Source organism: Parasteatoda tepidariorum, chromosome 2 (assembly GCF_043381705.1).
Source record: "Parasteatoda tepidariorum isolate YZ-2023 chromosome 2, CAS_Ptep_4.0, whole genome shotgun sequence".
Taxonomy (NCBI): Eukaryota; Metazoa; Arthropoda; class Arachnida; order Araneae; family Theridiidae; genus Parasteatoda; species Parasteatoda tepidariorum.
The window spans coordinates 46,097,787-46,106,174 of record NC_092205.1 but is presented as its reverse complement, the minus strand read 5'-3'; the positions used below and the strand labels follow the sequence as shown (position 1 = coordinate 46,106,174).

General features: G+C 29.6%; 2 non-coding genes across 2 annotated transcripts; both read right to left on the bottom strand.

The window, feature by feature from the left end:
- Nucleotides 1-959: 959 nt before the first annotated feature.
- Nucleotides 960-1,031, bottom strand: TRNAE-CUC (transfer RNA glutamic acid (anticodon CUC)). The gene has a single exon. It is a non-coding gene; the product is annotated as a tRNA-Glu (tRNA).
- A 589-nt stretch (nucleotides 1,032-1,620) lies between these two features.
- Nucleotides 1,621-1,692, bottom strand: TRNAE-CUC (transfer RNA glutamic acid (anticodon CUC)). Its single transcript has one exon. It is a non-coding gene; the product is annotated as a tRNA-Glu (tRNA).
- Nucleotides 1,693-8,388: the final 6,696 nt, after the last annotated feature.

Genomic DNA, 8,388 nt, shown 5'->3' with positions numbered 1-8,388 from the left:
AAATTTTATACCTTACAATTCGAAAATTTTTAGACTATTATTATTAAATGTAATAATAATAATAAAAAAAATATTAGCTAATTTGTTTTTGCACGGAATTATTTTAAAGTACTTTACTTTTTTAATGATATACTGAAAATGAGAAAAGAAGCTAAATTTATTTTTGAAAAAATATTTTTTTTTAAAGTTTTACAATCTTAAGGTTAAAAATACTTTACTAAATTATTTTACCTCATTTTCATATCATAAGCATATCGTAAATAATTGTAGTGTTTATGATTATAAAATTTCCCATAGGAAAGTAAATGTTTATCGTATGGATCTGAAATAACTCTTTAGAACCTATTTCGAAATAGCAATTTTGTAAATGTGCCAATAAAATAATTTCTTTATTTGTCCTTTTTCCTAACATAATAAGACATATATTTTTTTAGTCTCGTAATTGTTTCCTCATTCAAATCTATCCTTAATTATTTTTTAATGTATGATTAAAATCGATATTTTATTACATATTACAAAATAAGAAATGATATATTGGAATGAGATTAATTCTTTTGATGATATTATTCCTTAAATATTAAAAAAGGTTTTGATGAATCATGAATTAAAAGTGGAAGAAAAATTTTCATATCCATTTTCTATTACGAAATGAAAAGAGATTTGACTTAATATAAAAAAATTGAATTTAATATAAATCTGAGCCACTGCATTTCATATGCTTATGGCTATTCCTGCCCATGTATAACTCACTCAGAGTTAATTAAGTTAAAATGTTAATTATATTTGGTTAAAATAGAAACGTTTGCATTGAGTTTAAAATTTCATTTAAAATTTTTTCTGCAGAGAAGAAACTGAACTTCTATTTTTCGAATAGTTAAGTGTTATAATTTCGATTATTTTGAATTACATTTTCGAACTGGAAATATTTCAAAAGTAAGTGCAAAAAAAAACATATTTTTTTCCCACGCCGGGAATTGAACCCGGGCCTCCTGGGTGAGAGCCAGGTATCCTAACCACTAGACAACGTGGGACTTAAAGAATATCGAATTAACAATTAACATAAAAAACAAACAAACTATTCGTTACGATGCACAATGAAGTGTGTTTTCAATCAAAGAATTACTTCAAATCATAGAATTACTTCTATTGTTTAAATAGTAATCAACTACTGTAATGAAACTAACTAGATAACCATTGAAAATTACGGAAAAATTGCTTGTGATATTAGATATTTCTTTTGAATTATGTTTTTTAACTAGAAAAACTGCAATATTAAGTTTCAAAAGAGAGGAAAAAAATTTTCCCTATCCGGGAAATGAACCATGGCCTCCTGGGTATCCTAACCACTAGACCACGTGGGACTTGTTTCTAATGATTTAACAATTAATATTTAAAACAAACTATTCTTTGTGATACACAATGAAGTGTGTTTTCTAGTTAAATATTTCCAAATCATAGAATAACTGCTATTGTTCAAATAGTTATCAACTACTATAATAAAACTAGATAACCATTGAAAATTAGGAAAAAAATTGCTTGTGATATAAGGTATCTGTTTTGATTCATATCTTTTAACTAGAAAAACTTCAATATTTTGTTTCAAAAGAGTGAACGAAAACTTTCCCACGCCGGGAATTGAACCCGGGCCTCCTGGGTGAGAGCCAGGTATCCTAACCACTAGACAACGTGGGACTTGCTTTTTTATAATTTAACAATTATTTGTTAAAGCAAAGAAACAAAAAAACTATTCTTTATGATACACAATGAAGTGTGCTCTCTAGTTTAATATTCTGAATCATAGAATAACTTCGATCGTTCAAATAGTTATCAACAACTTTAATGAAGCTAATTGAATAACCATTGAAAATTAAGATAAAATTGCTTGTGATTATAAGGTATCTTTTTCAATACCGACATCAAACAAATGTAAGTTTTTTTTAAGCCATGTTGAAGAAACATATAAAGAATCTCTTTGCTCTGAAACTAATTAATAAGAAAACAAAACAGAAAGTTTGGATAAAAATGAGAGGGTAAAAGCGTGGAAAAATAGACGGAAATAAATGTGAAAAAAAAACTTCTTTTCCATTCCTTCTTTGCCAACTTCGAACGTTAACAAGAAAGAATTGTTTATAATTAGCTTTTTAACGTTTCATAATTTAAGGTTTTATAACTTATAAGGTATTATTATACCTTATAAGGTTTTATAACTTATAAGGTGTAATAATTAGTAAATTACGAACTTTTCTAATTTTTTAACATAATTTTTTTACCCTGTATGTTATAAAAATTGGGTGATATAGATTTCTGCTTGAATTTAGCATTCAATTAATGATCAATGATTCGTAAAACTTTATTACAAAATTAGTGAGTTTTTTTAATCATGAATCTGTGCAATAAGTATATACACAACAATATATGTTGTGTACATGTTGTGTTAATAAAAATTTATGTTGTTGTGTAATAAAAATATTAACACGACAATACTACATTAAGGAAACATTTCTTTTTTTAATAAAAACACATTTATTTGACAACACACATAAACTAAGCAAAGTCTAATTAAAATACCCGTAACGGGTTTAGTAATAACCTTGCAAAATAAATGGAAAAACCCGTAACGAGTTAGAACGAACCTTGCAAAATAAATGGAAAAACCCGTAACGGGTTAGTATAAACCTTGCAAAATACATGGAAAAACTCGTAGCTAGTTAGTATGAACCTTGCAAAATAAATGGAAAAGCCCGTAACTGGTTAGTGTGAACCTTGCAAAATAAATGGAAAAACCCGTAACGGGTTAGTAATAACCTTGCAAAATAAATGGAAAAACCCGTAACGGGTTAGTATGAACCTTGCAAAATTAATGGAAAAACCCGTAACGGGTTATTAATAACCTTGCAAAGTAAATGGAAAAACCCGTAACGGGTTAGTAATAACATTGCAAAGTAAATGGAAAAACCCGTAATGGGTTAGTAATAACCTTGCAAAATAAATGGATAAACCCGTAACGGGTTTGTCTTAAATTCAAATCAAAAGATATACTCATCAAAAATCCACTACTGTTGTTCCATAAATTGTCTCGTGCTTTTATTTTTAATTTATCTCGTTATGTGTTTTTTTTTTCATGCTTTTGTTAGCCAGATATTTTTAAAAAATATTTTTAGACTTTATAAGAGATTAAAGTAAATATACTTGTGTCAAAATAAAAATATATATAAACTAAGAAACACACGATTCGAATTAAAAGTTTTTTTTAGCTTTAGTTTCAGTGATTTTTATTTCAAAGTTTTAAATAAAGTTTTCTTGCAAATACTTATACTTTGTTGAATTTTTTATGCCATTTTGTTTTAATTTTTATAAAATTATTTTCTAGTTAAATTTTCTTTTAGTATTCTTTGTCTGATTTAAATTTTAATTAGAGTTTGAATTATCATGAAGCCTAAGAAGTTCAGTTTAGGGCACAGGGCAAAATTATTTCTCACCACACGGCGACTAAATAAAACAAGTGGCGATCGAAATTTTTTTTGCCAATCAACACCCGATTGCCACGTTTTTGGACTCAAATGCACTCTAAATTCATTGTATTATATTTTTTAAGAAATATGAAAGTATAATTATTTTATAATATTTCGAAAAAACTTTACTTCAGGTTTGTTGCTTAAAGTTGTTTTCCATTTTAGAAATGATTCTTTTATTGCTTACCACATTTTAAACAATATTTCAGAAAGAATGCCATACATTATTAAGTTTATTTAATAGTTTAAAACTTTCAATTTTTGAAAAATGAACCAAATGAATTTAGAAGCTGGAAAATGCTAAAAGCAAATTTCCTAATTTTTTTTCCCTATAGTTTAAGATCCCTAAATTTTATAAACTATTTAAATTTCACAAATAATATTTTGCCCCCTTTAAGTTTTGTCTATTAAAAATATAAACTAAGACGGGAAAAAAAGAAAGTTTAATCATCTATATTTTCGTGAATATGCACTATAAGTTTATATGGTCTGAGGTTATTTGAAAAATCCGGGTGTCGCAAATATCAGGGGAATCTCACAATGTATCAGGTTGATTGGAAATTTTTTTTAGCCTGATATTTTTTTAAGTTTGTTACATTCAGATTATATGACTTTAGGCTGATTAAGAAATATGCGACGAAATATTCAATCAGACTAAATTTTTTGTAGACTTGGGGCCATAAACCTTAATAAGGCTATTTTCAATAAGCTTTCATTTCTCTGAGCTTACTGCAAATGGCACGAAATAAATCGTTAATTAAGCAATGAACGACATATTTTCTAATTAGCTTTAAGTTATGTCACCGCATTAAGCAATAAAAAATACTGGAGACTTTTTCAATAAGTGTTGTGGAGGCTGTTTGCAAAGAACTGGATTATTCATTTAGACAATTTGTGTAAAAGTTATAGACTGACAGTTTTTGCACCATTAAGTAGATTCACACTGCACATGAATGTAGTAATTATTGGTCAATTCGATTGGTAATTGGTCATTTGGTTGGAGGAAGTAAAGATTGGTCAGAATAATGCCAGCAAAGAAAAGGAAGAAGAAAAGCAAGTTTTCTGTTATTTTTAAGGCATAAGTCAGAGGTGGCCAACCTGCGGCTCGCGAGCCACATGCAGCTCTTTGAAGGATTATTTGTGGCTCTCGATAAATATACCCGAGTTCCCTTTTAATTTTCGTGCTATTATATTTTGAAAATTATTATCGTTCCGTATGTGTTTCAAAATATCGTTTAAATTACTGAGAACAAATATGAATGACTAAGTGCAACGTTGTTCCCTTTTAATTTTCGTGCTATTATATTTTGAAAATTATTATCGTTCCGTATGTGTTTCAAAATATCGTTTAAATTACTGAGAACAAATATGAATGACTAAGTGCAACGTTGTTCAATTCAAGGTGATTTTTCCACTTCCAATATAATTATGACACAAAAAGCATCTGGAGAATTAGAATTAATAGAGATGCAAGAAGATCAAGCTCTACCATTAAAATATAAATCGACGTCGATTACTGAATTTTGGAAATTTGTACCAGAATCGAAGTATCCTGAATTAAACAAGGTCGATTGTAGAATTATTTCAATATTTGGAACAACGTACTTATGTGAATCATTTTATTCCACTTTAAAATTCGTGAAATCCCTAAACTGATTAGTATTAACTAACCAGCATCTCAAAGAATTACTGAGAAGTGCTGACACCAATTATTCACCAAATGTTATGGAATTATCAAGAGAAGTAGAATAAATGTGTTTAATTTTCAATATTTAAATTCAATACACATAATTTGTACTTTTACTTATATATTCTCAACAAATATGATTTATGTAAAAATTTTTTTTAATACCTTTTAAATACGTATTTAATTGCGGATCGCGAAAAATTTCAAATTTTGAAAAATGGCTCGACTATCAAGGAGCTTGGCCACCCCTGGCATAAGTGTTGATTTCTTACTTTCTTTTTTTAATTTCTTACTTGTCCCCTAAACTCCATTGAATCAAAATTTTATGTAAGAAATGGAAGTATAATCTCTAGTTACTTAAATACGTTTAATTATTCTTTAAAAAAATTCTCGGTGAGTTTTCTGTACTACATACTGCCTCACAATTTATTCAAATATTAAAAAGTTCAAATACAATCATTATTTTAGCACTAACGAAGGCAATTGTCAATAGCACACTGCATTCGTATTATTTTAATTTAATTATTGTTAAGCATTAATTTTGTAACTTAGAAAATAAAGACATAATACGCAGCATAGGTACATATTATTTTATGCCTCGAATTATTTTGAAAAAAAAATCTTCACTTTTCCTAAATACCTTTTAAATAAGAAAATAAATGGTTTAATGCAGAAACTCTCTCATAAATACAAATTGCTTTCATTCCGATAAATGACGATTTTCTTCTTTTTAATCGATGCCACATTTTGCTAATGCCATAAAACGATGAGAATAAGTTACACTTATGGAACAATTTGACCTGAAAATAAAACAAAATAAAAAACAAGATTTGCTAAATAAATTCTTTTCAACACAAGGAATGCGCTAAATTACAATCAATAATAGGTTGAGAATTGATAATTATTAATTCTATATATTAGCTTGAAAGTGATAAATGTTATAATTGCTTATAATGGGTGATAATTATAGATATAATAAGCATTTTGGTAAGCTTGATACTTTATCCACTTACACACACTGAATATTAAATACATGCTCCGATCAATTTGTTGTGGCATATAATATTTACTGAGATATTGCGTAGATGTTAATCTAAATCAGTGATTAAATAGTAATAAATCTAAAAAAATTACTACTTTCGAAATTATATTTTTTATCGAAATTTACGGATTGATTGGGCGTTTAGTGTTAATCTTCCACAACCCCTCCTTTTTTTTTTTTTTTAAAGGATCTTTTTTCTCAAAAAATATTTATTTTGTGAAGAATATTCATAATCCTTAAAGAAAAGGGCCGGGATAGCTTGGTCGGTAGGGTGCTGGGCCTATATCCAAGAGGTCGTGGGTTCGATCCTCGCCGGCCGAAGACTCCCCGTGTAGTAAATGGTGACTAATGCACGTTAAATCTGTCGAGTCTCAAAGTCCTCCATGTTCCCACAACAAATCAATACCTCTGGGGGTACTGATCCAGAAGTTTCCTTGTCTTCTGGATTGGTTCAAAATTACAAGGCTACGGAGTTGAACGTAAGTAGTCGTAAACCCATGAAATTGGGTCGGCTGTTCAACGACGGTTATAAAATAAAATAAAATCCTTAAAGAAAAGGCCGGGATAGCCTGGTCGGTAGAGCACTGGACCCATGTTCAAGAGTTCGTGGGTTCGATCCCTGCCAGCTGAAGACTCCCAGTGTAGTATATGGTGACTGATGCACGTAAAATCTGTCGGGTCGCAAAGTCCTCCATGTTCCAATAACAAATCAATACCTCTGGGGGTACTGATCCAGGAATTTCCTTGTTGTTTTCTGGATTGGGTTCATAATTACGAGACTACGGAGTTGAACATTTGTAGTCGTTAACCCAAAATTGAGTCGGCTGTTCAACGGCTGATAAAATCAAAAAAATAAAATTAAAAAAATTCTTAAAGAAAGAACTGCGGAGACTCAGGGAATGGAGCGATCGCCACCCAGGTGAACCAGGTTCGAATCTCAACGGTGGATAGTGGGTACTAAAATTATGCTACCGACCACAGTGTTGTTGTAAAATATCCTCATTGGTAGACGTTTTTTTAGGATGTGTACATTTGAAATTTACAATTTGATAGAATAAAAACAGTATAAATATAAAAATAGCCATTTTATAAAATAATAGAAAGCTATTAATAAATAGAACAAGAGTCGTGGTGGCTCAGCTATTAGAGAGTTTGCTTTCCAATGAGATTACCCAGGTTCAAATCCCAGATATGGCTGGTCGATACGACTCACATCGACCACAGTGCTAACGTAAAATGTACCCAGTGGTAGACGGATCATGGGATAGGATTTCCTTGGCGTTGGGCTAACTGTGGGAGATATTTGTGGTTTTCCTCTGAATGTAACGTAAATGCGGGTCAGTCCCATCAAAAATTTCTGCACGAAGGCTAGTTTGCCCCAATGCTTGATACGGGAATTCCCTTGTCTTCTAGGTTCGGTTCAAAATTACAAGGCTAGTGAGTTGTACATTGATAGTCGTAAGCTCAGAGTTGGGCGGCTGTTCAACACCGATAATAAAATTAAAAACAGTATTTGTAAAAAGAAATATTTATTCATAAAAAAATATTTCGTAAAAAAAAACTTTTTTAATTTTTTACTGCAAAATTTAATTAGATGGATAGATTTTAATCAGAATTCTGTTGAAAGAATGTAAAGTTTTATCTAGATAAACCTATATGATTACGCATATCAGTGATGAAAGAAATTGACGTTTTCATATTTTTGTGTATTACTAAAATGCTTTTTGCCCGCATTTCTGACGTTAACTTTACAAATCAAAGATCAAGTTTATCAACTATGGTTTTAAAAAAACTTTGGTCGTAAACTTTTATCTCAATTGCTTAGCAACAAACGATAAGTTAATGAACAACAAAAAACGAAATAAATAGATTAACTTTATTGTTCGATTTAAAACTGATGCAAAACTTCTACACTGCAAAAAAATGGTAAAAACCATCAGAATATGGTAAAGTTTACCGTGTTTCTGGCCTCTTCACGCTACTATTCGCTCATACTTCGTAACTACTCTAGTAATATCTGATAATGTAAACTTCATTTCAATTTATAAATTTCATAATTTCCAATTCATATCAATGGAAAAATTCGATACATTTCAAACGCTCGAAAGCAGGCACAGAAGTTATAAAGTTAAATAACGTTAACAAAA